This window comes from Cervus elaphus, chromosome 9, assembly GCF_910594005.1.
Source record: "Cervus elaphus chromosome 9, mCerEla1.1, whole genome shotgun sequence".
Taxonomy (NCBI): domain Eukaryota; kingdom Metazoa; phylum Chordata; class Mammalia; order Artiodactyla; family Cervidae; genus Cervus; species Cervus elaphus.
In genome coordinates, this window is record NC_057823.1 from 107,872,540 (window position 1) to 107,899,974 (window position 27,435).

The 27,435-nt window shown below is 44.7% G+C and overlaps 1 long non-coding RNA gene across 1 annotated transcript; it reads left to right on the forward strand.

Moving 5' to 3' along the window:
• Positions 1-635: 635 nt before the first annotated feature.
• Positions 636-27,435, forward strand: LOC122701040. The gene is made up of 3 exons (XR_006342904.1): positions 636-786; positions 25,537-25,693; positions 27,133-27,435. It is a non-coding gene; the product is annotated as an uncharacterized LOC122701040 (long non-coding RNA).

Below are 27,435 nucleotides of genomic sequence, written 5' to 3' on the forward strand. Positions count from 1 at the left end.
GCCGTCAGAAGACACTCAGGGCAGAGATGACGACGCCCTTTCCTGTGGGTGCAGTTTCCCCCAACCCAGCTGCTTCTGTTCCAGTGAGCCCAGGGGCAGAGCGTCCAGAGTAGCAGGGACAGACGCTCGGCAGGGTTTCACACTCGTGGCCTTTCCTTCAGGCGGCCACTGCCGCTCCTACCTGTGCGAACCACCGACAGCGCAGACCAGCTCCCGACACGGCTCCCGTTTCCAGCGAGGACCAGCCAGTGACCTGGCGCTGTGCTGGCTGTGTCGGACCGGACCGTCTCCAGAGAGGGAGGCGGAGCTCAGTCCCCACAGGGCTGCGGTGCCCGTTCCAGAAACGCTCACCTACCAGCGCGTGTGTCTGCGGAGCGTCCTCTTCAGTCCCGGTCCCCGGCATGGCGCCCCCTCCGGACAGGCGGTCCGTGTTACAGCAGCGGAAGTGCGGAGCGTCCTCTTCAGTCCCGGTCCCGTGCATGGCGCCCCTTCCGGGCACGGGGCACGTGTTACAAGTGTGGAGCATTCTCTTCAGTCCCGGTCCCCGGCATGGTGCCCTCTCTGGGCAAGCGGCACGTGTTACAGCAGCGGAAGTGTGGAGCACTCTCTTCGGTCCCGGTCCCCGGCGTGGCGCCCCTTCCGGGCACGGGGCACGTGTTACAGCAGCGGAAGTGTGGCCTTGGCGTGTGTTTCATCGCTGGGAAGTGTTGGCTCAGCAGCCCGCTGGGTCAGACTTCTGACAGCTGGGCTCTGTTTCCGGCTTAGAAGACACCTTGGGAGACTGAGGTATTGCGTGGCAGGATGTGGGCTATCCTGAACAAACATTTCTCTGAGCTAGTCTCTCATATATATTCATTTCTCTGCTAGCCAGAGTCCGTGCCTTCTGGCACAAGAATGTGAGTGACCTCTCTCACTATTCCACTAAACAGCCCACTTGGGAAGCGTTTGCTTCTCATATCTACAGTTTTGGCTTTGGTGGTCTGGGAGGACTTAGCGATAAAAGGAGGAATTACTTTATCAGAGAGCAGTCATTATTCTGCTTGGTACTCTGGTCATTTTGGGCTCCTTGTGGCAGAGAAGGGGGTCACTGTTTTGTATGGGGTGATTACCCCAGTTACCAGGAAGAAATATGATTTATGCTGCTCAATGGGAGCCAAGAGTAGCAGGGGACCAGAGGATTTAATAGAATATCTTACTTGTGTACTGAATAGGCTGTACTCAGTAGTCCTGGTCTATGGAAAACTACAGAAATGCAATTAAGATAAGACTGCTGCTGCTGCTGCTGCTAAGTCGCTTCAGTCGTGTCCAACTCTGTGTGACCACATAGATGGCAGCTCATCAGGCTCCCCGGTTCCTGGGATTCTCTAGGCAAGAACACTGGAGTGGGTTGTCATTTCCTTCTCCAATGCATGAAAGTGGAATGTGAAAGTGAAGTTGCTCAGTCCATCTCTTAGCAACCCCATGGACTGCAGCCCACAAAGCTCCTCCATCCATAGGATTTCCCAGACAAGAGTGCTGGAGTGGGTGCCATTGCCTTCTCCGTAAGACTATTGAAGTCTTAAATTTTGTAGAAAGTCTGGACCACACCACTTGGTGAAGTATTTGTCTAGCTGAGGTCTTGGTGGAGATGTTAGGAACACGGGACAGGGTGGTAGACGACTGTGGTGACTAGCTGCAGCAGTTATGTTTTATTCTATCATTTTCCTTAAGTATTTTTCTATTCTTTCTCATGATGGACACAGATGGTGATGTGAGAGCTGATTACATCGACTGTTGTAATACATCAACTAGTGAGATGTTGTGTAACCTCTATAGTGGGGACATGTTACTCTTTTAAGAAAACTTTTTAAAAATTTAAACTTCACTAAGGAATAATTGACAAGTATTTATATGTATATTTAAATTCTCCATTGTGGTGATCCAAAATGCATATACATCGATTGATTACCAAAATCAAGGTAATTAACACACCTATCACTTCACATAATTAATTCCTTTATTACATGTGGTGAGAATGTTTAATACCTACTCTTAGCAATTTTCAAGTATATAAATATTATTAAGTATAGTCACCGTGTGTATTAGGACTCCAGAACTTATTCTTTATGTTGTTTTCATATCTTGAATGTTGTGAATAATGCTTCAGTGAGCATGGGTGTGCAGATATCCCTGTGAGATAACTGATTTCAATTCCTTCAGCTATAAAAGCAGAAGTGGAATTGCTGGATCATGTGGTAGCTCTATTCTTCACTTTTGCAGGACACCCTACTTTTCCACAGCTAACATACTTTATATCTTGATAAATAAGATAGTTGTTGTTGTTGTTCAGTGGCCCAGTCGTGTCTAACTCTCTGTGACCCCATGGACTGCAGCATGCCAGGCCTCCCTGTCTATCTCCATCTCCAGAGTTTGCCCAAGTTCAAATTCATCGCATTGGTGATGCTATCCAGCCATCTCATCCTCTGATGCCCTCTTCTTCTTCCCTCAGTCTTTCCCAGCTTCAGGGATGTTTCCAATGAGTCATCTGTTCGCTTCAGATGACCAAAATACTGGAGCTTCAGCATCAGTCCTTCCAGTGAATATTCAGGGTTGATCTCCCTTTAGATTGACTGGTTTGATCTCCTTGCTGGCCAAGGGACTCTTCAGGAGTCTTCTCCAGCACCACAGTTCGAAGGCATCAGTTCTTTCGTGTTCTGCCTTCTTTGTGGTCCAGCTCTCACAACCGTGGATGACCACTGGGAAGACTGTAGCCTTGACTATATAGACCTTTGTTGGCAGAGTAATGTCTCTGCTTTTCAGCACACTGTTTAGGTTTGTCATCGCTTTCTTGCCAAGAAGCAATTGCCTTCTGATTTCATGGCTGCAGTTACTGTCTGCAGTGAATTTGGAGCCCAAGAAGAGGAAGTCTGTTACTACTACCTTCTTTTCCCCATCTATTTGCCATGGGGCTGGATGCCATGATCTTAGACTTTTTAATATTTAGTCTTAAGCCTGCTCTTTCACTCTCCTCCTTCACCCTCATTGAGAGGCTCTTTAGTTGCTCTTGGCTTTCTACCATTAGAGTGTTATCACCTGTGTATCTGAGGTTGTTGATGTGTCTCCAGCCTGTCTTGATTCTTGCTTGTAACTCATCCAGCCTGGCATTTCTCATAATGTGCTCGGCATATAGATTAAGCAAACAGGCTGACAGTAGACAGCCCTGCCATACTCCTTTCTCGATCTTGAACAATCAGTTTTTCCATACGGGGTTCTAATTGTTGCTTCTTGACCTGCATACAGGTTTCTCAGGAGACAGGCAAGATGGTCTGGTATTCCCATCTCTCTATTAGCTTTCCACAGTTTGCCACTATCCACACAGTCAAAGGCTTCAGTGTAGTTGATGAAACAGAGATAGATGTTTTTCTGAAATTCCCTTGCTTTCTCTATAATCCAGCGAATGTTGGCAATTTGATCTCTAGTTCCTCTTCCTTTTCTAAACCCAGCTTGGTTATCTGGAAGTTCTTGGTTCGAACTATGCTGAAGACTAACATGCAAGATTTTAAGCATGGCCCTACTAGCATGGGAGATGAGTTCAACTGTCCGATGGTTGGCACTAACTTTGGTACTGCCCTTCTTGGGAATTGGGATGAGGATTGACCTTTCTAGTCCTGTGGCCACTGCTGGGTGTTCAGATTTGCTGACATAATGAATACAAAACCTTGACGGCATCCTCCTCTAGGGATCTGAATAGTTCTGCTGGAATTTTATCGCATCCACTAGCTTTATTAACAGCAGTGCTTCTTAAGGCCCACTTGACTTTGCACTGCAGAATGTCTGGCTCTGGGTGACTGACCATGCCATCGTAGTAATCTGGTTCATTAAAATCTTTTTTAACCAGTTCTTCCTGTGTATTCTTTCCACCTCTTCTTGATCTCCTCAGCATCTGCTAGGTCGCTACCATTTTTAAAGCCATCCCACTTTTCCATAACTGATACAGGTTACATCTGGATAAGGGATGAGGTGGTACTGGAGTTTAAAGCCTGGTTGGCCACACTAGATACCTTCCTATTGCATTCCAGATCTTCTTCATCATTCTCTATGCCCGCCTCTGCCTCAGAAGGCCATGCATTCCAGTCAGGTTCGGTCAGTGGGAGCCCCTGTAGGATTGGCTCAGGCTGTTTGTGTCCCTTGACTGGGAGAGGCCTCCTTTAATAAGCTCTGTTCTCGTGGGTTTGGTAAGCCCTCTTTCTTCTTGTTACTGCACTATCCTTTGTGGTTCTTCCACACCGACCAGCAGCTTTCTGAACGGCCTTTGGACCTTCCTCGGCAAATCCCACTGTGGGTGTGCTGCTTGTTTCCTGAGTCCCTGGCCAATACCATTGCTTAGCACCACAACACGGTAACAAATGAAATGAACCAAAGTCTCAGTGTACACTGAACACCATTCATCTATATATTGACATTACAGTGATAACTAACCTTCTGAATCATTAAAGGATTAAATCTCATATGGTGAAATTTTAAGATGTGAACTTTGAAATATAAATATATATTTTGGCCACGCCACACAGCATGTGGAGTCTTAGTTCCTGTCCAGGGTTCAGTTCCTCTGCATTGGCTGCAAGGAGGCTTAACCACGGCACTGCCAGGGAAGTCCCAAGATGTGAAACATTTTTTCATACACAATATTGATATATTATTTTAGTTCTAGCTTCCATTGTGACTCAGCTGGTAGAGAATCCTCCTGCAATGCGGGAGACCTGGGTGCGACCCCTGGGTTGGGAAGATCTCCTGGAGAGGGGAATGGCTCCCCACTCCAGTATTCTGGCCTGGAGAATCCCATGAACTGTATAGTCTATGGGGTCGCAGAGTCGGACACGAATGAGCAACTTTCATTTCATCTTCATTTTTCAACCCTTTAGAAATATTTTGTAACAGTTTAAGGGCTGAAAAAAGCCAGAAATATTAAAAGATATGGCCAAAATGTTGAAGAAATACTGGTAATGTGATTAGAATCTTGCGCTTTTCTCAGAATATCCTCTATTCTTTGGCTTGTAATATCATATCAGAGGCTTGGTGTATTCATTTTTCCTCATTAGCAAGTCTTTTCCATAAATCATTTAGCTCAATATATCTTATCTTTAAGTATAGAGTATAATATATTTATTCAGTCAATGGGGATGATTTCATAGAAGCTTTGACAGATTTGGTGCATTTTATATTGCAAGTTTGTATTTATTTGTTTGTCTTTCAAACTATATACTGAACTTTTGATGTCTGGATTTTTTAGTGAATAGAAATAGCCTTATTGGGATATAATTTATACACTATAATGGTCACATGTTTAGGGTGCACAATTCAATGGGTTTTAGTTTATATATAGAGGTGTATGTCTGTCAACCTTAATTTTAGAACACGTTCATTCTGCTCCAGGGAAACCTTATACTACTTTGCTTAATGGTCACTCACTATTTTCACTCCCTGAAAGTGAAAGTGAAGTTGCTCAGTTGTGTCAGGCTCTTGGCAACCCCACGGACTATAGCCAACCAGGATCCTCAGTCCATGGGATTTTTCCAGGCAAGAGTATTGGAGTGGGTTGCCATTTCCTTCTCCAGGGGATCTTGCCAACCCAGGGACTGAGCCAGGTCTCCCACCTTGTAGGCAGACGCTTTACCGTCTGAGCCGCCAGGGAAGTCCCTATGATACCCTTTTGTTCCCCCTAATTCTAGGCAACCACTAAACACCAAACTGCTATCCTTCTTTTTTTTTTTTGATCTGTTGAGGTCTGGATTTTGATCTTTATTTCCATATGCTTAGTGTTCAGTACAGTGTATGTTACTTAGTGTCCATTCAGTGTAACAGGTTTGTTTAATAAAACGGTCATTGCTAGCTGGGCGAGGTTAGAGAAGCCATGTTTGAATAGTCTGCTTTCTCTGAATATCTTTGATTGGTCTACTATGAATTTGTTTCTCTGGACATGCCAAATATGAAGCCAGGAATCTGTGCTTTTAAGTGTATTTTTTTATCTTCCAAATTGGGATCGCCCAGCTGCAGTCAGCCATATTTTATAACCAAAAGCATACTCTTTTACTTAAGTTCCTCCCTGCTTGCCAGAAGCCTTCTGTGACTTCACCATCATCTGTAATTATAGACTCAGGAAGCATGTCTTTGGAATTCTGAACTTGCTCTTCAGCTTGTCTGCTGAGACATCCTCAGGTATTGACGTATGATGAGATTTATTGACGGAATCCCCTCTGTCTCTGCAGCAGGTCAGGGTTATGCAGCCAGGGTTCACGTGAGGACCCTAGGGAATAAGGGCAACAAACCCAAGGGTGCACCTTGAGGATGCCTGCTCCGGACACTGACCCAAGCCAAGGTCATCTGTGGCCTGTCCCCACGGCCTGGCGGTGATGCCCGAGTCCAAGGAGCCTCAGAACTATCATCGTTAGAATAGCAGTGTGATCACTGACACAGCTCAGACCACTTCATATTGACCTTGTAGTCAGAGCTTCCTTCTGTTGTCAAATGAAAGGGAATCAAATTAACCCTCCAGACCCTGTGAACTGGGCTACCAGATACAGTCCCTCTTGGTGACATCGTGTACGGAGTCCACACGGGTCTGTGGACTTGGAGGGAAGGGAGTATCGTCACACTAAAATCGTAACAGTCTAAGGCTGGAGGAGCACCCAGGTTCTGCAGTTTGTTCCCAGCAGTCTTGGCGCCGCCTCTCACAGTGAATAGGCTCACTGTGTCTCCTCAGGGCAGCCCCCCAATGTTCTGTTCCTACAGAAAGTGAAGTGAAGTCACTCAGTCGTGTCCAACTCTTTGCGACCCCGTGGACTGTAGCCTACCAAGCTCCTCCGTCCATGGGATTCTCCAGGCAAGAGGACTGGAGTGGGTTGCCATTTCCTTCTCCAGGGGATCTTCCCGACCCAGGGATGGAACCCGGGTTTCCTGCACTGGAGGCAGACGCTTTAACCTCTGAGCCACCAGGGACGCCCCTTTGTTCCTACGGAGTCCAGGATAGATAAAGTTCTCATTCTCAGTTTTCACTTTCAGCTGTTACATTGCATCTTAAATGAAAGGGAAAGTGACAATTGCTAAGAAGTGGCACAGTCCTTTGACTTGCTTATTTTTTTCGCCTTGTGCCATTTGGGAGTTAGGTGGTGGTAGAGATTCCATAGAGACAGGGAAAAACAAGCATTTTTAGTCCTGTTCCATTTTAAATACAATTAGATGGGTGGATATTAATACCTGGAGAAAACTTAATGAATCTGGGTATTTGCAAAAGGGGAAAAAAAGGAATATGAAAAGTCAACAAGAGGGAGAAGTTGTTTCTACTTTTAATATTTCATCACAAAAGTTGTCAACTTGTGCTTTGTATCAGTTAGGCTTTCGGAAGCCCTTCTCATGGAATTTTGAGGGTATGAAAGGAACGCTGCTACTCTTGCATAGAACTGAGAAGTACAATTCAACAATCAGCCCAATTGCTGCCTTATTTCCTCCTACTGCTGTTTGCTTGATTTGTCCTGGTAGTCTCTGGTAGCCAAAAGTATTGGGAGACTTAGAAATAGGGACACTTTTGTGTTGGAAAAGAGGAGAAAGATGCAGGGTGGTGAGGGCCGCTTCCATGGTGGCGCGTCGGGAAACTTGACTCTCTCCCACTCTCCGGAGGCTTCTTCCTTTTGAGCCGTCTCCTCACGTTCACAGCCGTGCACAGTAGACATTTGTGAACGAGAGCCTGTCCACGCCTTCTCTAGGGCTCGGGGTGTCCTTGGAGGACCGATAGAAAGAGCTGGCAGATTCTAGGGCTGGGTGCGGTCAGCACACAGTTCGGTGTGTGTCACAGCCAGCGCGGTTAGAATTTCCTCTCAGGAAATGTCCTGCCCCAGAGAGGGGATGCTGAGCGGCGAGCGGCTTCCTCGCACACCTGCAGAAGCTGTCAGACAGGCCTGGTGCGCGGGACGGCTCGTCCTCTGCGGTTTGCAGTGAACGGCTGTGATGTCAGCGCCCAGCAGACGAGGTGTTCCCTGTGAATGAGGCGAGGCACAGGTCGCTGAGCTCAGCGAGGAAAGCCTGCGGTCGTGAGGCCCACTCGTCCCAGACACGGTTCCTTCTTGGCTGTGAATCGGCCACTCTGTGAAACCGCTGACTCTTCCAGGCCCCTGGAGTAAGGCGGCCGTGCTAGTAGAGCTGAACAGAACGCCTGTCTCCAGGGAGTGGGTATTTGGAAGGGGAGTTTGGTTATGCTTTTATAAAACAGAACATCAGGGCTCCTCTACTGTTCTCTGCCTGTTCTTTATACTTCATTTTTCACACCTTCTTTCATCGATTCAATATTTGCTGAGAACCTATGTCATCAAGACACCGTGCTACTCACAAGGTATACAGAGACAAGTGTGACCCACACAGACGGGGACAAATACAGAGACAAGTGTGACCCACACAGACTGGGCTCACCACCTGCCCTCCCCGAACTCTCAAGGACACACCTGTTCCGTCTGCATCAAGGGTGCTTAATCTCTGCTGTGTGACTGGATGATTCCTGAAGCAGCCTTCAAAATCTTGCGTGTGTGCATGTAATATGCAGAGAAAACCCACAGCTTTCATCGCATTTTCAGATAGGTCCAGGGAATAAGCCTCGTATAATTAAAAGTATCACTCCTGTTAATTTGAGTAAATATGGGGATGTGTTTGATTAAATTGGCAAATTTTAGACATCAGATTATACCCACAAGCCAAATGTGGACAAACTTTAGGACCAAAAGGACACACCAAATGGTTGTGCAAGAGTTTCTATTCAGCAGAGCAGAGAGAAGCTTGTTTACACATTTCATCAGGCATCTGGGGCTTTGTGTAAGAAGTGATTGCTCAACACATTGCACATATAAATACTGCATAACAAAAGGATTTGATTCACCACCAGACATTGGTCTACTTTTTTATAAGTCTAGCTATTTTTGTTCATTGTATAACTTTGACTTTTTAGAAACTAGGATGTCCTCTGAAATATGGGAGATTGTTTTGCTATATTTTATCATTTTAGGGAGGTTTATTGTTGTGACTTGTTTTAACTACTTAAAATGTCATGCATAAATAGTCAATGTAATCATTTGGAAGAACGATTAGCAAATTACTAATTGGGTAATTTGCTTTGCAAAGAATGATCATTGTTGACTTAATAGTAAAAAAAAAAAAAACACAACTTACAGTATTCTATAAGTTTTATTTTGCACTTTTGGGACATTCTCTTAAGTTTCAAAACAACCCTATTAGATAAGCACTACTATCCCTGTATTAAAGACATGAAAATTGATCTTTAATTGCAAGCTACCTTTTTTTGAAATTATTAGCTATACTTGACTATCATGTAAGCAAAGCAGATGTGTAAGAAGTCCTCTTATTAGTAAAATCTAAGTAAAACATTTGCTGAATATTTTGTATAATATAAGTAAATATAGATGACTTTAGAGCATGCAAAAATCATGATTTCCTAAATAGCTGTGTGAACACCATCTCTGATTCATAAATTTGCAGTCAGTGTTCCTTTCTGAGGACATTTACCTTTTCATGCCTTTGTTCCGTTAGATCAGAACATTGCTAGATTCACCAGTTACCTAGAACAGTGTCAGAGAGTAGATGGAAATGCTAGTAGTATTTTATAGAAAATAAGCTGTTATCAACTGGCACCCGTTTGCCAGGCCTACACTAGGTGCTTTGCACATGTGAATATGAACTTGTGAAAACAAGCCTTTGTGGTAGGAAATATTTCTGATGAGGAAATTGGCATTCAGAAAGTTGTGTAACTTTTCTGAATTTGCTCAATCCATGAGATGTCCACTTGGGATTCCAATTTAAGTGTTTTTGCTTTAAAAACTCACCCCATTACCCGTGACGCTCTTCTAGGAGCAAATTTGAAGGAAATACTGAAAAGTGCCGTTAACTGCTGTGACTCTCAAATTAGTTATCTGCCCACCGAGTCACATGTTCTCCTGGAGACCAGTAATGGAAAGGCTGCGGTCGCTGAAACTGACAGAAGCTGACAGAGCCTTGCCTGTTGCTGACTTGTTCTCCCCTTTCTTCCCAGAGGGTCGATTTGATGGCTGCGCAGGCTCTATCCAAACGCAGAGAACTGTGTCGGGTCACTCAGAGCCAACAGCTCCGTGAGTTCTGCCTGGAGGCAGGCAGCACGAAGCTGGCGAGTGTCTGCGCTGCTGCTCTTTGCTTCTCCAGGTCATCAGCCCCCAGTCCTCGAAGCCTCACTGAGTCTTACCACTGCCTTCTAGGAGAATGGCTGTTTGCAGACGTGGTGACCCCAAAGCATCTCTTAAGTGACCTTGAATAATTTTCTGAGGTTTGGTTGAGTCAGTAATTCCACATTTGAATCTCTGAGGATGTCCTTTAGATGATTTAGTAAGTGGTGTGTGTGTGTGTGTGTGTGTGTGTGTGTGTGTGTGTGTGTGTGTGTGTGTGTGTGTGTGTGTGTGTGTAGTATTAACAAACATAGACATATGCCATTTATCAAGAGCTGCTGCTGCCGCTAAGTCACTTCTCCTGTCTGACTCTGTGACCCCATAGACGGCAGCCCACCAGGCTCCCCCGTCCCTGGGATTCTCCAGGCAAGAACACTGGAGTGGGTTGCCATTTCCTTCTCCAAAGCAGGAAAGTGAAAAGTGAAAGTGAAGTCGCTCAGTTGTGTCCGACTCTTAGCGACCCCATGGACCGAAGCCTACCAGGCTCCTCCGTTCATGGGATTTTCCAGGCAAGAGTACTGGAGTGGGGTGCCATTGCCTTCTCCGATATCAAGAGCTAACACTCCCTAAATACTGAATGCCTTGGGGTATGTTATATCTATGAACTCTAATCTTGATGTTAAATCTATGGAGCCACTATCATCCCAGTTTCATAAATGGAGAGGCTGTCTCTCATCCCCTAGACCGACTACAGTATTTTGGTCTATGGTGCTGCCTCAGACACTGGATGCATTGTCTGATGCGAACACAGATACATTCATGTAAACACAGTTACGAATAAGGTCTGGCACGGCCAAAACATCTGAGTTTATGTTTCGGGCTTCCATTAGCATTCACGTAGGATGAGCAGTTGCTGTTGTTCGGTTGCTAAGTCATGTCCGACTGTTTGCGACCCTGTGGACTGCAGCCCGCCAGGCGTCCCTGGCCCTCACTATCTCTTGGAGTAGTACTATATAATAAAATAACTTCTGTTTCTCCAGTTAATTTTTATTTAACTAGCCTGTCTGAGTCCATAGTGGATTGGCCAAAAAAATGTCATTGTCCAATTACAGTGATTCATTTGACATAGAAAGTCAAAAAAGAGACGAATTCTTTTAATAAAAACATAGGCTCTACATGACAAGTTGTTTTTGAAAAGGGCAGGAAGAATGAGGGACATTTTTGCCCTGTCGTCGCTGCGGTCGCTGCTGAAATGCAATGGTGCTGCCGTGACAGTAACGGTGAGCTAACGTTGTGCTGTAGACGCTGTGACAGACAGATAATTACATTTCACTTCTTTGGGAAGGAAAATACGGACAGCTTTTGGGTGTGAAATCAGGCAAGAGTGAAACTTTGTCCCAAAGATCTGAGCACAGAGAGGAAGTATTTGATATTGAGTGTTGGAAAGAAGATTTTTTAAATTCTCACTTATACCAAGAGTACGGCTGAGGGGAAAATGCTGAGCAAGATAGGAAGAAGAAGGTACGATTTAGTCTGTAAGGAACAAGTGGATTTTGTCATGAAACTTGTTCATGTCATCAGAGAGACCAGCTGCCTGGTTACGTGATCACGTACCATATCTTTGCTTTGCTCGTCTGGTTAGCTGTGGCAAGATGTCTGTTTCCAAGGCAAGCCCAGGATTCTCTGGGCGCAGAGGAACAGGGGCTGGAGTAACAAACCCAACGGATGAAGAGATAAGATGGGGGCAGTGTGAGGGCAACTCAGGGACGCTGAGGATAGATCTCTTGAGCCGCCAAAATGGGCCTCATCCACCTGTCTGGCTTCTGTGGTCTTTCTGAATCGAGAAGGTCAACACCCAGCCCACGGGCTATACTACCCACTGGTGGTTAGCTAGTGACCCTGTTGGTTAACCCACATTTAGTGGGTAGATGCTGTCTGCAGAAGGGTTAATTTGACTGTTGCTTCTTGATGTGAACATTAAAACAAAACAACAGCAAACATACCGTGCCCAAGGAGCACCTGATTTTGTTGCAGGTAGCTCTGTTTTTCAAAATAATCAACATTTGATTCCTGCAGCCTAGCGTTGGACACACAAAAAGGAAAAGAGAAAAACATAGACTTGGTTCTTCAGAATAAATCATAATGACTACCGTCACATTTAGAATGCCAGGCACAGTACCTGCAACATCTTCTTAATTTTTACAATTCTTATGAGACAGACATTGTCCTGTGATGTCAGCTGGTGGTTAAGTATAAGATTTGGAGTTCACCATGCAGTGTCCATTGGCAAGTGGAAACTGCTCTAAACCTCAGTTTCCTCATCTGTAAAATGGGGGTGAATAGTAGCTGCCTTGTAAACGTTGAAAACGGCTCAGTGCCAGTTATTATTACAAGTTCAGAAAGGTTAAGCAATTTATTCAAGGTCACCAAGTTAGTGTGTGGCAGAGGAGAGATTCACATACAATTTTGGTTGGCCCCAAAACTGTCTCTCTCTCTCTCTCTTGTTTTTCTTGTTGTATCACAAATTGTTTTTTTCATCTTTAAAAATAAGACAGTTTCTTCAGAAAATCAAACCCAACGTGCAGAGTCATGCTAGAGACAGAGGAATGCTTCCATGATCCAAATTAGATATCAGATGATGTATTTAACCCCAACACCAACCAAAAAAGACAGGAAAGAGGAAGGAAGCCCCTGTCTTTAGGAGTCCAGATTTAACAAAGAAATCCTATCCTTGGGCACAAGGACTCATTAGAAATGGTTTAAAAGAATAATCCAGAGCAGAGTCCTCTTTGTTGTTCAATTGCTCAGTCATGTCCAACTCTTTGCAACCCCATGGACCACAGCATGCCAGGCCTCCCTGTCTATCACCATGTCCCAGAACTTGCTCAAACTCATGTCCACTGAGTCAGTGATGCCATCCAACCATCTTATCCTCTGTTGTCCCCTTCTCCTCCTGCCTTCAATCTTTCCCAGCATCAGGGTCTTTTCTAATTACTAAGCTCTTCCCATCAGGTGGCCAAAGTTTTGGAGCTTCACCTTTAGCATCAGTCCTTCCAGTGAATATTCAGGACTGATTTCCTTTAGGATGGACTGGTTGGATCTCCTTGCAGTCCAAGGGACTCTCAAGAGTCTTCTCCAACACCACAGTTTATAAGCATCAATTTTTTTTGGTGGTCAGCCTTCTTTATGGTCCAATTCTCACATTCATACATGACTACTAGAAAAACCACAGCCTTGACTAGATGGACCTTTGTTGGCAAAGTAATGTCTCTGCTTTTGAATATGCTGTCTAAGTTTGTCATAGCTTTTCTTCCAAGGAGCAAGTGTCTTTTAATTTCGTGGCTGTAGTCACTATCTGCAGTGATTTTGGAGCCAAAGAAAATAAAAATTCTCTCACTGTTTCCCCATCTATTTGCATTGAAGTGATGGGTCCAGATGCCATGATCTTTGTTTCCTTGAATGTTGAGTATTAAGCCAACTTTTTCACTCTCCTCTTTCATGTTCTTCAAGAGGCTCTTTAGCTCCTCTTCACTTTCTGCCATAAGGGTGGTGTCATCTGCATATCTGAGGTTATTGATATTTCTCCCAGCAATCTTGATTCCACCTTGTGCTTCATCCAGTCCAACATTTCACATGATGTACTCTGCATATAAGTTAAATAAGCAGGGTGACAGTATACAACCTTGACATACTCTTTTTCCAATTTGGAACCAGTCTGTTGTTCCATGTCCAGTTCTAACTGTTGCTTCCTGACCTGTGTACAGGTTTCTCAGGAGGCAGGTCAGGTGGTCTGGTATTCCCATCTCATTGAGAATTTTCCAGCTTATTATGATCCACACAGTCAAAGGCTTTGGCATAGTCAATAAAGCAGAAGTAGATGATTTTCTGGAACTCTCTTGCTTTTTCAATGATCCAACGGATGTTGGTAATTTAATCTCTGGTTCCTCTGCCTTTTCTAAATCCAGCTTGAACATCTGGAAGTTCTTGGTTCATGTACTGTTGAAGCCTGGCTTGGAGAATTTTGAGCATTACTTTGCTAATGTGTGAGATGAGTGCAATTGTGTGGTAGTCTGAGCATTCTTTGGCATTGCCGTTCTTTGGGATTGGAATGAAAACTGACTCCTTTTCCATTCTTATAGCCACTGCAATTTTTCCAAATTTACTGGCAGATTGAGTGCAACACTTCAACAGCATCATCTTTTAGGATTGAAATAGTTTTGAAATAGCTCAGCTAGAATTTCATCACATCCCCTGGCTCTGTTCATAGTGGCCTAAGTTTGTAAGAAGACTAAGAGTCCTCTTAGCCAGGCATCATCCTTAGGAGTGTTAGTCTCAAATGTTACAGCTGCATCCGACAGAAATCGTCCTCTGTCACTACCTTGGGCGAAAAAGGGGGAGTCTGTTGCAAGGTTCTTGGAGTAGATAATATGCTCCTGCATAGAACTGAAAAGGGACAGGGATATTTCTGTGCTTCAGCAACAGCTGGAACCACAATGTCTTTGGGTCATTTCCAATCACAAAATAGTCTATATTTTGGCTTTATTATTATTTTTAAATATAGACTTGCCTAAAAACATGGCTGCTGACACTTTAAAGTATTGCAACTTCTAGTTTTCATTGCCACAGACTCTACATAATTTTCTCAGTGACCATTTCAAATCCCAAGGGAGAGGCGCAGGAGACAAGGGCATGGGAACATGACAAAACCCGAGGAGGAACAGCTCTCTGAAATGAAGGGTTTGTAGACAGGCCACTCTCCAGTTGCATCAGGAAGCTGCCAAACCAGAGGCCATCCATTTTCAGAACAGGCTCACCAGAGTGTAAACTTATGATTTATGAGCCTTAGACATAGGCAAACACGTTTAAAATATTTGTGAAGGACCTCTTTTTTGGAAAACTTAAAACATCATACTCTTCTTGAGCAAATTTTCCTAAACTGCATGACAATCAAGCTCATCTCATTTTCAATCTCTTATTCTCTTAAATGAATAGTAGAATTCTACAGGAAAAAGGTATGTTTGCAGAGTTAGGGTTTTACCTTTTAAGGTTAGTGGTAAAAAGCACAGTCAAATTCTTTTAAAACACGCTACTGAGATTCCAGATCCCAGCTGGATTTCTCCATTAACGTAGTTCTTGAAAGGTTTGTATTTATTTGAAAGAACTGGTATATGACCCTCAGTTTTCTCTCTTATTTTTCTCTTTCATTACCTCCATTGTGACGGTACAGACTGATGTCTTCTGAAACCTAGTTTTACCCTAAATTTGTTATATTTTTTAGAATTAGTTTTTTCCTAATGAAAGAAATGGAGCTGTAATGTGGTTAGTCTCTTTCTATCTCCTTAAATGTGGATATTTCCTAACATCAGAAGTGTCTGTTCACGTATTTTTCTCCCTCCTTCACTGCCCTGTTTAGCGTGTTGTTAAGCGTGTTCACTCCTGTAGATCCATTTCCTGCCTGTGTGTTGGGTGTACATGGATGTTGTAGACCAAGTCCATAACCAGGCTCACCTTTCCCCTTGTCTTTCATATGATTTCCTGTCAACGTCTACAGTAAATCTTTCAACATCCACGACTCAGCATGTGCAAGAGAGACCTCATTACCCCTCCTTTAACACCTGTCTCTTCCCTAGACTTCCATAAAATAATAACGCAGTTCAGTCACTGAGACTTGAGCCAGGTCTTCAGTGATTCCTCCATCACCCTGCCAATGCCAGTCAGCCTCCACCTCAGCAGTTCTGCTTCATCTTCTTCCAGTTCTTAGAACCTCTGCTCTGGTTCAGACCCTTATCTTCTCTTGCCTAGATTTAACACCCTTTTGTTTGAAAAAGTTTGCATAAATAACACAGAAAGTTCTTATTCCCTTCACTTAGCTTCGCTAATGTTGACATCTCACCTAACCATGACACATTTATCAGTAAACTAACATCTGTACCATAGCACTTACTGAGCTATAGTCTTTATTTGAATTTCACCAGTTTTCCCATGAATGTCCTTGATGTGTACCAGGATCTGCCTTGCATTTAGTTACCATGAATCCTTGATTCTCAATAATATGTGGCACTTTCTCGATCTTTCCTTATTTTTTATGACCTTGACGCTTTTGGAGAGTATGAGCCAATTCTTTTGTAGACTATCCCTTCATGTCAGTTTCTAGGTTTCTCTCACCGTTTTCAGGATTATGTTGATAGTATCCATTGTGATTTGCCTGAGCTTTTGTGTCTTACTTACGCTTTGACTGACTTTGTTTCGGTCTTCTTTCTTTGTCATATTGCACATGAGGTTATTCATCTGAAGTATGGATTTATCCATCTCTTCCTGCACAAAAAAGACTCCCGGGGTACCCTAGAGGCCCGCACCCACCTGGTGTCCAAGGCCATGCGTAGTCTCATCCCAGTCGCATTTCCAGACGGCTCTTGGCTGGTGCTCTCCTGGTGACCCTGAAGGCAGGTTGATCTGGGTTTTCCACTTTCTGTGCTGGGCTCTGGCTCCGTGTCTGCTCCTCTGCATGTCTGCCCTGTTTGGTTTATACTATTACTGTAGTCCTGTTACGGGCAAGGAAAGCAGGGTTCTGAGAGACTTACAGATTTACCAGGGTTAACAACCAGACTTGATCCTTAGACTGTTTTCCCTCCAGAAGTCAAGGGATTTAGCCTCTACACTATACTGTAATGGAGAAGGCAATGGCAGCCCACTCCAGTGTTCTTGCCTGGAGAATCCCAGGGACGGGGGAGCCTGGTGGGCTGCCGTCTGTGGGGTCACACAGAGTCGGACACGACTGAAGCGATTTGGCAGCAGCTATACTGTCAGCTCTTCTATTAGAAAGCGGGGTCTTCTTCATCTTGAATTTTCTCACTGAACCCAGTACAGTGCCTTGTACATAGTATGGCTTTAATAGGTGTGAGCTGAGTGGATGGATCTGTGAGTGCTGCCTGTGAAGATAGAAATGGACAGCTGTGATTGTCGGGTAGAGAGAGAGGAGCTGCTTATGTGAGCATTATGCTCTGATGAGCCCTGACTGTGTGTTACAGAGCCGGTGCATGACTGTGTACTCCGCAACTCTAAAGAGGGCACACACCTGGCTGTCTTTCTGCATCACCTTTGGAGCTTAAATTATTTACGAAAGGCCGCGTGTAAATCTGCCTTTGAACCAAATCACACTCACTCCCAACGCCATCTCTGGTGTGTGACTGGCAGGTGTAAGGAACAGCAAAGCTGCCATGAGGGCAAGTGGGAGGGGAGGGGGAGTGAGCTCCCAGAGCAGCAAGGAGCGCTGACGTCTCTGTGCAGGCGGGCCAGGGGCTGCTGCGTGAGAGGCTTGCAGGAGGGGATCGCGGTGCGCCTCCAGGGAGCTGCCCGTCCAACCGCCCTAGTTTGCTGGCTTGTGTTGAGGGTAGTTTGTGGGTTACTGGCTTCAGGCCTGCGGGGACCATGAACACAGCACGTGTGCAATTCGGGAAGGTACTAATGCTCCCCAACAATTTTGACTGGTGCTTTAGTTTTCCTTCTGAGAGCACATAAGATATTTTTTGGAGCTGGTTAATTCCCCAAAACTCTGGGTACTATTGAAAAAGTGGCATTTAACTGCTCTGCTCTTAAAAGAGCAGTGCATTCTTCAAACTCCTTCAGGTATCAAAGACTTTATTTTGGCAATGACACTTTTGGTTAACCAAAATCAAATTTTCAAAAGCAACACCTTTTCAATGGAAAAATAAAAGGTTTTAAATCTATAACTAAGTGAGGTTTGCTTTTTCACTTGAGGGAGAATAATACTTTCCTTTTTTACTTCATCTTCCTGAATTTTAGAAGCATGGGCTGTTTTTATTCATAAAATGGGCAATGTAGGCTCATATTCAGTCCAAACATCTTCAAACTGTCACCTACAAAGGCAGACTGCAATTGATGACTGAGTTGTTGTGTCTGTCTTACTCCAAGAACTGTAAAACAAGGGTGAATGTGCTTCACATTATGTCTGTTGGCAATTTCACATTAAACTAGATCAAATGCCATCCAATAATCCTTTCCCAATTCTTCCTTATGAATATTTGTCAATGCTTCTGTCTTGTGTCTATCCCATGGCTACTTTGGGGACCCATGGAACACCCCCCTGCACTGCACTCTGTCACAATCTCCCATTTGGTTTTCCGCTCCTGTTCTGACTTGTTCTCAAACTCTTGTCCCACACCCCAGCCTCATCATCCTAACAAAGTACAGTTCTAACCCACTTCACACCATTGCTTTAAACCCTCCAAAGAGTCTCATTTTGCTAAGGAGTAAGACCACAGGTTGTTTCTTCCCCTCCTGCATTCATGAGGTATGATTGAAAAGTAAATGTTACATATACTTAAGGTGTTCAACATGGTGTTTAATACATGTATACACTGTGGAATGATTCCCCCGGTCAAGGTAATTAACCTGTTTACCTTCTGTTTTGTGGTGAGGACTCCTAAGTTCTCCTCCTCTCTCAGCGAATTTCAGGTGCACTATACATTATACACTGTGGTCTCCGTGTGCACATTGGATCTCAGGACCTGTTCGTCTTATAGCTGAAAGCCTGTACCTTTGACCAGTATCTTCCCATTCCCTTACGTCTCCAGCCCCTGGTGATCACTGCTGTTTGTTTCTATGAGTTTGACTTTTCTAGATTACAGACGCAGTTGAGATCCTACAGTGTTTGTTTTTCTTGGTCTGGCGTATTTCTCCTAGCACCATGTCCCCTCGTCTAGTTGCTGTTGCTGCAGACTGCAGGATTTTCTTCTTCTTAAGGCTGAGTTGTTGCTGTGTAGGCACACCACACAGGTGTACCTGTTTAAAGAAAACCTCTGGTTTTCTTTGTCCGTTCATCCATGGACGGACACGTAGGCTGTCGCCGTGTATTGGCTGTTGTGAACAAGACTGCAGGCCCATGGGGGCACAGATAGCTCTTCAAGATACTGCTTTCATTTTCTTTGGATGTGAAGTGAGGTTGCTGAGTCATATGGTAGTTATAGTCTTAACTTTTTGAGGAAGCTCTGTTTTTTTCCTAGTCTTTGTACCAGTTTACAGCCCCACCGATGGTAATCCAATTTCTCCACATCCTGACCATCACCAGCCCCACCGATGGTAATCCAATTTCTCCACATCCTGACCATCACTTACTAATTTTTGACTTTTTGATGATAGCCATCTGAACAGGCCTAAAGCGATATCTCATTGTGGGTTTTTTTTTTAAGATTCATTGATTGATTGTTTATGCATGTCTTGGCTTCACTGGTCTCCGTGGCTGTCATGGGCTTTCCCTAGGTGCAGCAAGCAGCGGCTGCTCCCTAGCTGTGTTGCAGGCTGCTCGTCGTGGTGGGTTCTCTTGCTGCAGAGCATGGGCTCTAGGTGTGCAGGCTTTGGAGGCTGCAGCTCGTGGGCTCCAGAGCTCTGGCTTAGGGGTTGTGGTGAATGGATGTAGTAGCTCTGGGGCAGGTGAGATCTTCTCGGACCAGGGATCAAACCCAGGTGACCTGCACTGGCGGGCGGATTCTTAACCACTGGACCACTGGAGAAACCCCTCACTGGGGTTTTGATTTCCATGTCTCTAATTATTAGTCATGCTGGACACCTTTTTCATCTTGGCCATTTGTATGCCTTCATTCATTTATTAATTTATTAATGCACTCATTCATTTTTTAAGCTGAACTATAATTGATTTACAATGTCATATTAGTTTCAAGTGTGCAGCAAAATGACTCAGTCATATATATACACACACACACACACACACACACAGACACATACACTCTTTTCAGATTCTTTTCCATTATAGGTTATTATTAATACAAGGCATTGAATACAGTTCCCTGTGCTATACAGTAGATTGTTATTGTTTATCTTAAATATAGTAGTGTGTATCTTTAATCCCAAACTCATAATTTATCCCTCCCTTCCCCCCCCCTTTCTTCTTTGGAAACCATAAGTTTATTTTCTGTATCTGTAAGTCTATTTCTGTTTTGTAAATAAGTTCATTTGTAACATTTTTTTGGATTCCGCGTTGTTTGCTTTCTTTGAAAAAATGTCTGTTCAAGTTCTTTGCCCATTTTAAAATCAGATTATTTGTGGTTTTTGCTCTTGGGTTGTATGGGACTCCTATATATTTTAGATCCTAGCCCTCTATTGATATGTGCTTTGCAGATATTTTCTGCCATTCCATAGGCTGCCTTTACATTTCATTGATGGTTTCCTTTGCTGTGCAGAAACTCTTCAGTGTGATGTAGTCTCATTTGTTTGTTTTTGCTTTTGTTACCTATACTCTCAGTGTTATATCCAAAAAATCATTGCCAAGACCAATATTAGGAAGCTTTTCCTCTGTTTTCTTCTAGTAGTTTTTCAGTTTTAATTCTTATTTTTAAGCTTTCAATTTGTTTTGAATTAATTTTTGTGTATGTGATAAGGGTCCAATTTCATTCTTTTGCATGTGCATATCCTGGTTTCCCAACAGTGTTTACTAAAGAGAATATCTTTCTCCCATTGACACAACTAAATGGAATATTCTCCCATGCTCATGGATTAGAAAAATTAGCATTATTAAAATGTCCATATGGCCCAAAGCTATCCGCAGATTCAGTGCAATTCCTATTAAAGTTCCAGTGCTGTTTTTCACAGAAGTAAAAAAAAAAATAATCCTAAAATTTGAATGGAGATGGAATACTCTAAATAGTGGGGAATAACATGTACAAATAGGTGGAGGCAGAAATTGTATGTAGCCATTTTGAATAAATTATAAAGCACAAGTACTTAAATTCAGCTGCATTTGAAATCACAAGGACTTCTTGGAAATGGTGCTGCTAAGGCCCTACCCCTGGGATTCTGATGAACTCGCTCTGAAGCACAGCTGGGCGTCAGGATTTTCCAAAGTTCCCCAGATAAATCGGATATGCAACCAAGGAAGAAAACCACTATTCTACAGTATGGAAAACTGAGTGAAAAAAATTGTAAGTTGTAAACGGGGATCACATGCAGGAAGAAACTACATAGAAGACTCTGAAGAAGCTTGGTTTTATGGATGGCTTGTTGTTGTTGAGTCACTAATTCGTGTCTGACTCTCCTGTGACCTCATGGACTGGAGACCGCCAGGCTCCTCCGCCCACGGGATTTTCCAGGCGAGAATTCTGGGGCGGGTGGCCATTTCCTACTCCCAGGAATCTTCCTGACCAGGAATTAAACCCACATGTCTTGCACTGAAGGCGGATTCTTTACCGCTGAGAAACTGGGAAGGGTTCATTAAATATTTTATATATATATATATACACACACACACACACATTTTTTACAAGTGGGGTGTAGAGCTTGGCTGTTGGAAGTGATGGATGTGGAGTCTGTCTGCTTGGGTTTCAGTCCTGACTCTGCCATTTGCTTCATGTGTGCTCTTGGGCTTCCGATTCTGTCTCCAGGGAAAGATTTCCTCACGGCATAGATCAAAGCTCTGACAGAAAACGTTGCCTTTTGTATATGCAGTGACTCCTCTGAGCCGTTCTCCACTCGGCCTGAACTCTGGCTTCACTTCCTCAGGACTGCAGTTCCCAAGTCTGCTCCGCTCTAGTGCACACCACTTGCCCAGTGGTCTCCTTATGACCATCATGCCCTGGCATGAACTGTTTAGCTGGGTTTGGCGGTATCGTGGGTAACTCTCTCGTGGTACAGGTTATCTGGAGGACAGCGCAGCTCAGCCGATGCGCTAACCGCCTGAACTAGTTATATAACTATGTCAGCTTGTGTTATAAAAGGACAGCAGCAGTAGTTACCCAACAAAGCGAGAACTACTCATTACTCAATATAAGAGCCAAAATTATTACACAGTGTTCTAGGAATACGTGTTTACACCAAAATGCTTAGAATCAAGTGGAAGAGACCAGGATAATACCTGTAAGACAAGGAAAACCATATAATGCATATGCTCAATTGGCATGCAGACAGAGTCTAATAACACTGGCCACAGTTCTTTTTAAAAGATGAGAGAGGTCAGGGGTTGGTGTAAATGAAGGAAGTTTCCCAAAGGCGGTGCAACCTGAAGGCCCTGAGAGAGGCTAAACCTTAAGTGTAAGGGGATGAGAAGAATCAATAGACTTTACCATGGAAGCAGCTGTCTGTTTTTCTTCTCATTTGCTTCCTTATAAGGATCCCCCCATTCTAGAAGAATGCACTTCACTGCACACACCCCACCAACAGGGGCTGAATGCAAATATTTTCCCTCACCTCAGGGGAGTGTTTGAAAACACTCTCTTGGAAAGAAAACCAATTTATTTGGTTGCTAATTATTTTGGCTCTGGTTTTAATGAGCCATCCACTGTAAAATATAAAGAGGATAATAAGGCTTTCTCTCTCTCTCTCTCTTGTTTTTTTATACAGTGATTTAGCAGCTATGGATAAGTCTCGTGTAGAGTTAAGATCCTGGGTTCTGGTGCCAGACTGTTTGTGTTTGTATCCCTGTTTATTAGATGTGTGACCTTGGGCAAATTGCTCTCTATGCCCTAGAGTCCTCATCCATAAAATGAGAATAATAACAGTGCCTATCTCAAATGGTTGTAATGAGGATTAAAACAGTGATTATTATTATTTTTATTGTTATTGTTATTTATTGTCACTATTGGCCTGAAATCCTGGGAAGGGATGGGAAGTGGATGGAAGAGACACATGAGCCCCAGACTCTTCCGAGTGATTCCAGGGTCATTGCCTAGGACAGTGTGTGTGTGTGTGTGTGTGTGTGTGAAGGAGAGACTAGAAATGCGGTAAAGCGCTGCCTGGGCCGTGTCTGTTGAGCACACTCGAGAAGGCCTCTATCGAGAACATTGTTTGGTACCAAACAGATTTCTCCCTGGAAGCCAACAGCTTTGTGTCTAATGAAGAATCTGTTTTGCACACAGCCAGGACCGAGGCAGCTGATCCTGTAGCCACCGAGATAGGGGGAGTACAGCTCTGCTGGCTTCGGATGTGTTTTCTCTGTCGCTTGGTCGTCCGACACAAGTACGGGCCACTAATGCCGCAGGGATTTGTGTGGTCTCCGTCAAACTCACCTCCACCGTGGACAACTGTGAAGTCTGCAAACAATGCGCCAAGAAGCTGTGGAACACCCGTTTCCCTAAGGGGGCTGTGGGGACCACAGAACTGGTGTTGGGGGGCTTCTTCTAAACCTGCATGTCTAGGTGCATGATGGACAAGCCCGAGGCCCTGGACCTGAAATATTGCTTAGTCACGTGTCTTGTTCCTGACGGCTGAGTCTGGTAATCCTAGAAGCCCCCTGTTTAAAGGGCCTCTCGTTCTGTAGAAGGAGCTCCTTGGACAGGTCCTTCGGGCAGACCTGGACCACAGCGTCAGTGCCACCTGGGCACTTACGAGATAGGCAGATGCTCAGGTTTCCTTCCAGACCAACTGAATCAGAATCTCCCTCTCTGAGGTCCCAGGGATCTCAGAGGCACAGGAGAATTTGAACAACTCTGTTTCCCTGGACTCAAATGGGTCACGCCCCTTTTCTGGATGCTGGGAGTTGCGGAACACCGTGAAAGACTGTGGTAGATCATTTCCCAAAATTCAAGGGAACGCATCCTCAGTAAGCACAGAGAACGCTAATCAGCACAGCCATTACGAGTAAACCCCTTCTCTGAGTTAGCGATCGAAGAGAGAGACAACGAAACATGGGTGAAACAGACAGATAAACATGGTGATTCTTCTCTGAGTTAGCGATCGAAGAGAGAGACAAAGAAACATGGGTGAAATAGACAGATAAACATGGGTGTTTCTTCTCTGAGTTAGCGATCGAAGAAATAGACAAATAAACATGGGCGATTCTGCGCTGTGAGTCTTTTTAACCCTCCGAGGTCTTGAAGGGAGAGATGCCTCAGGAATGCGACTTCACACTTAGATTCTTCAGACACTTAGATCAAAGGTGAGAGTCATCAAAGTGTTTGCGGGCTCAAAGGCAAAGAGAAGTCAGCTCTGGAATACAGGGGCTGTGCTGAGGCGGGTCTGTCCCTCTGTGCGTCCTTCCGAGGGAGAGAGCTTCTTGAGCCTTTGAACCCTAGAGACCTGCCGGCTGGAGTGGGAGAGGTGGCATTTTCCTTTAAGCAGCAGCTCCCTTCTGTTTAGATCCTCCAGCAGCAAGGTCGGGTCCTTTCGGAGTGGCTGAATGTTAATTGACTTGCTGGGAATTAACGTGCATTATCTTGTTTACAGCAGGTTCTGCTGGCACTTTGTAAATCACGCTCTCCGGCGGGCCCTGACATGGATTTGAAGTTTGTTTCTGCTTTATAGGAGTTGGGTTAATCTCCAGCTATGCCAGAGGGTTAGGGAAATTAGATGAAGTCAGAGAGGGGGCACCTCTCCCCCACACACTCCTGTATCATGAATGATTATCACGACCAACAGGGATAGTGGAGGCTGCAATTACCTCCAGGTAAGGAGCAGACTGGCTATATAATTAGGCTAGCATTTCCCAGGGAGAATTTTTTTGTTCTTTAGCTTTGCCAAATGTATATAGGTTCCTGCTTGTTTGAGCATCCCCCTGGCAACTAACCAACAGTCACACTCAAGCATGCTCGCAGGGGCACAGGCAGGCTGGTACACTCATAGAGACCAGCAAGGTGACCTCGGTGATTTGTGTGGCTACCCCTGGCCGTGGTCCATTTCTCAATGCCTTGGGCAGTCTTCCAAATCCACAGCAGCTCTTTATGCAGTAATCACTTTGCCTTCTTTGAAACCCCAGGCAGGAGATACCGAGTTCCCCGACATCTTGCTCTGTTTTGGGTCCACAGTAATTGCAGTCCTGCTGCTGCGTATTTTTCTTGCCACAGACGGACTGTGTGATTTTGGGCAAGTCACTGTGCTTCAGTTTCCTTACGTACGCAATTAGGTGGCTGTACCTTTTGGCTCTAGTGTGGGTTTCATGCTTTTTTCTTTGGTTCTAGAAAGTAAATTGGTCACCAGCTCCTAGGCTGCTTGTCTTAGACTTGAAGCCTTTGGCTGCCAGGCTCTGAAAGAGGCATCTGGCCTTTGGCACATCTCTTAGATCTTCAGTTTCCTCATCTGGAAGATGGTGATGAAGATCCTGTCTTGCTAACCCTGCAGGACTGTGATGAGCGTATACTGCAGGAAAAGAATCTGCCTGCAAGGCAGGAGACCCAGGCTCCACCCTTGGGTGGAGAAGATCCCCTGGAGAAGGGAATGGCAACCCACTCCAGTATTCTTGCCTGGAGAATTCCATGGACAGAGGAGCCTGGCGGGCTGCAGTCCATGGGGTTTCAAAGAGTTGGACACACCTGAGCAACTTTCACTTCACTTCCAGAAAAATACTAATCAATACAAATGCTGATTAATTACCAGGTTTTTTCTGATCTGTCCTTTTGGCCAGGGAGCTGACATCAGGCTGGTCCTAGGCCTCGAATGTGCTCAGTCACAGCTGCAGCATGAACTCCTACAGTGATCCGATTCCTGGGCCAGCCTCACTATCACCCAAGCAGAGCTTCTGGGGGAAACACTGGGCATTTGAAACGGACATGAGGGCAGAGGTGAGAACTGGTGATCTGAGGACAAGGAAACCTCACTGTATTCTTGATCTCAAGTCGTAATATTCCTTATGCTTGCCAGGATGTCCCCTCTCACCGCCTGAGGGGTGGTGCGCACAAGGATCGGGTCTGCAGGGGGCTGTCCGTGTCACCTTATTCAGCTCCACGCATGTCCCGCCTAGTCCGGATGCCCGTTTTCCCTTCCCGTATATTAAGTGGAAACCGCCTCTGGCACAACTGTTGCAATGAACTTCCTGAGAGCTGTGTATCTTTGGCAAAAGAGATCAACGTGAACACCCTTTACCCTCTCTCAACCCTCTTGAAAGCGCTGAGCAGGGCGCAGTGGGACTTCCCGTTGCCCTCTGGAGCCCTGCGGTGTTAGGAGGTCAGAGAGAAAGGGGGAGAGAAGGCAGGGAGAGGAGAGAGCAGCAGAGCAAGTCCGTTTCTGCCTAGACCGTCTCGTTACCTGAGAGGCTGTTTGCAATGGACAGTGGGTTTGTCAAGTTTTCTGCCTAATGAGCAGCTTTGGGATGAGAAACTGGGGTTGATGCCAATGGCTTCAGAAGCCACAGGTCCTGGGCTCGGTCTTTCTCCCTCTGATCCCCTTCCTCATGCCAGGGAATGAACCCAGGCCGGCTGTTTCAGAACCGCTGCCCCAGGCTGAGGCCGTTGAGAACCTCAGAGGAGGTGCGGGGTTGGGGAGAAAAAAAGAAAACATCACTAACCAAAATCTACGATTCAAAATGAACGAGGCAGTGTAAATTCTCAGGAGGTGAGAATTTTTTTTGTCTTTCTTTATTTCCTGTTAATTTGTCAGGGAAATGTGATCAGAACATCTGTCTCCTGCTAAATAGGAGCCGCGTTCTTTCAGGTAAGAATGATAAGGCTGGGGGAACGCGTTTCTGCAGACTGGCCTTAATCTATTTCTGAAGTAATGGACTCGCACGACAGCCTCAAGCGCCGCTGTTAATAGCTTCTTCCTTCTCCAGCAGAAATGCACTAGAGCTGTTTGCAGATGTGTGTGCACTTTGAGGAAAAGAACAACAGAACCTTCTGCAAGAGAAAGAAAGAAAAGAAAAAGGCCCCTTTCTTTAATCTACCAGAAAAGAAGAATTACCTCAGTGCATGCTCCTGCTGGTGTAAATAGCAGTATTAGGGGGAAAAAGCTTGTTTCTCCATGACTGAAAAACATTCAGGACACAGAACCTGGACTCCAGCCCTTCTCTATTTCCCTGGTTACTTTAACACTGTGAGCTTTGGACTCCGGGGAGAAAGTCTAAAAATACTGCGGCCTATTTGTTCAAAAGCAAGTAGCAAAGATGGAAGGGGCCTGCTATTGCCTAAAGGGAAAAACGGAATAGAAAGATCTTAATGTTTTCATTTTTAAACTCTAAACCAAAGTCAGACCTTGGAATATTGTTCTTTATTTTTATTTTTAATAGGCAATGTGGAGACATGGTAATACAGATTCAAACGGCACAAAAGGAAATATACTGAAAAGTTATTCTCCCTTCCAACCCTGCCCACCAGGACTGCAGTGCCCCTTCCCTGAGCTTCTGAAGATACCTCTGATGTCAGTTTCCCGTGCATCCTTCCAGAGATGATATCCTCTGCATGTCCAAGCGTGTGTGTGCCTGTACATGTGTGTTTATGCACAGGCATCTTCACTGCGCTTTGACTTCCTTTTTTTAAACATAAATAGTTGCATTCTATACACATTCTCTTGCTCCTTGGTTTTCTTTACT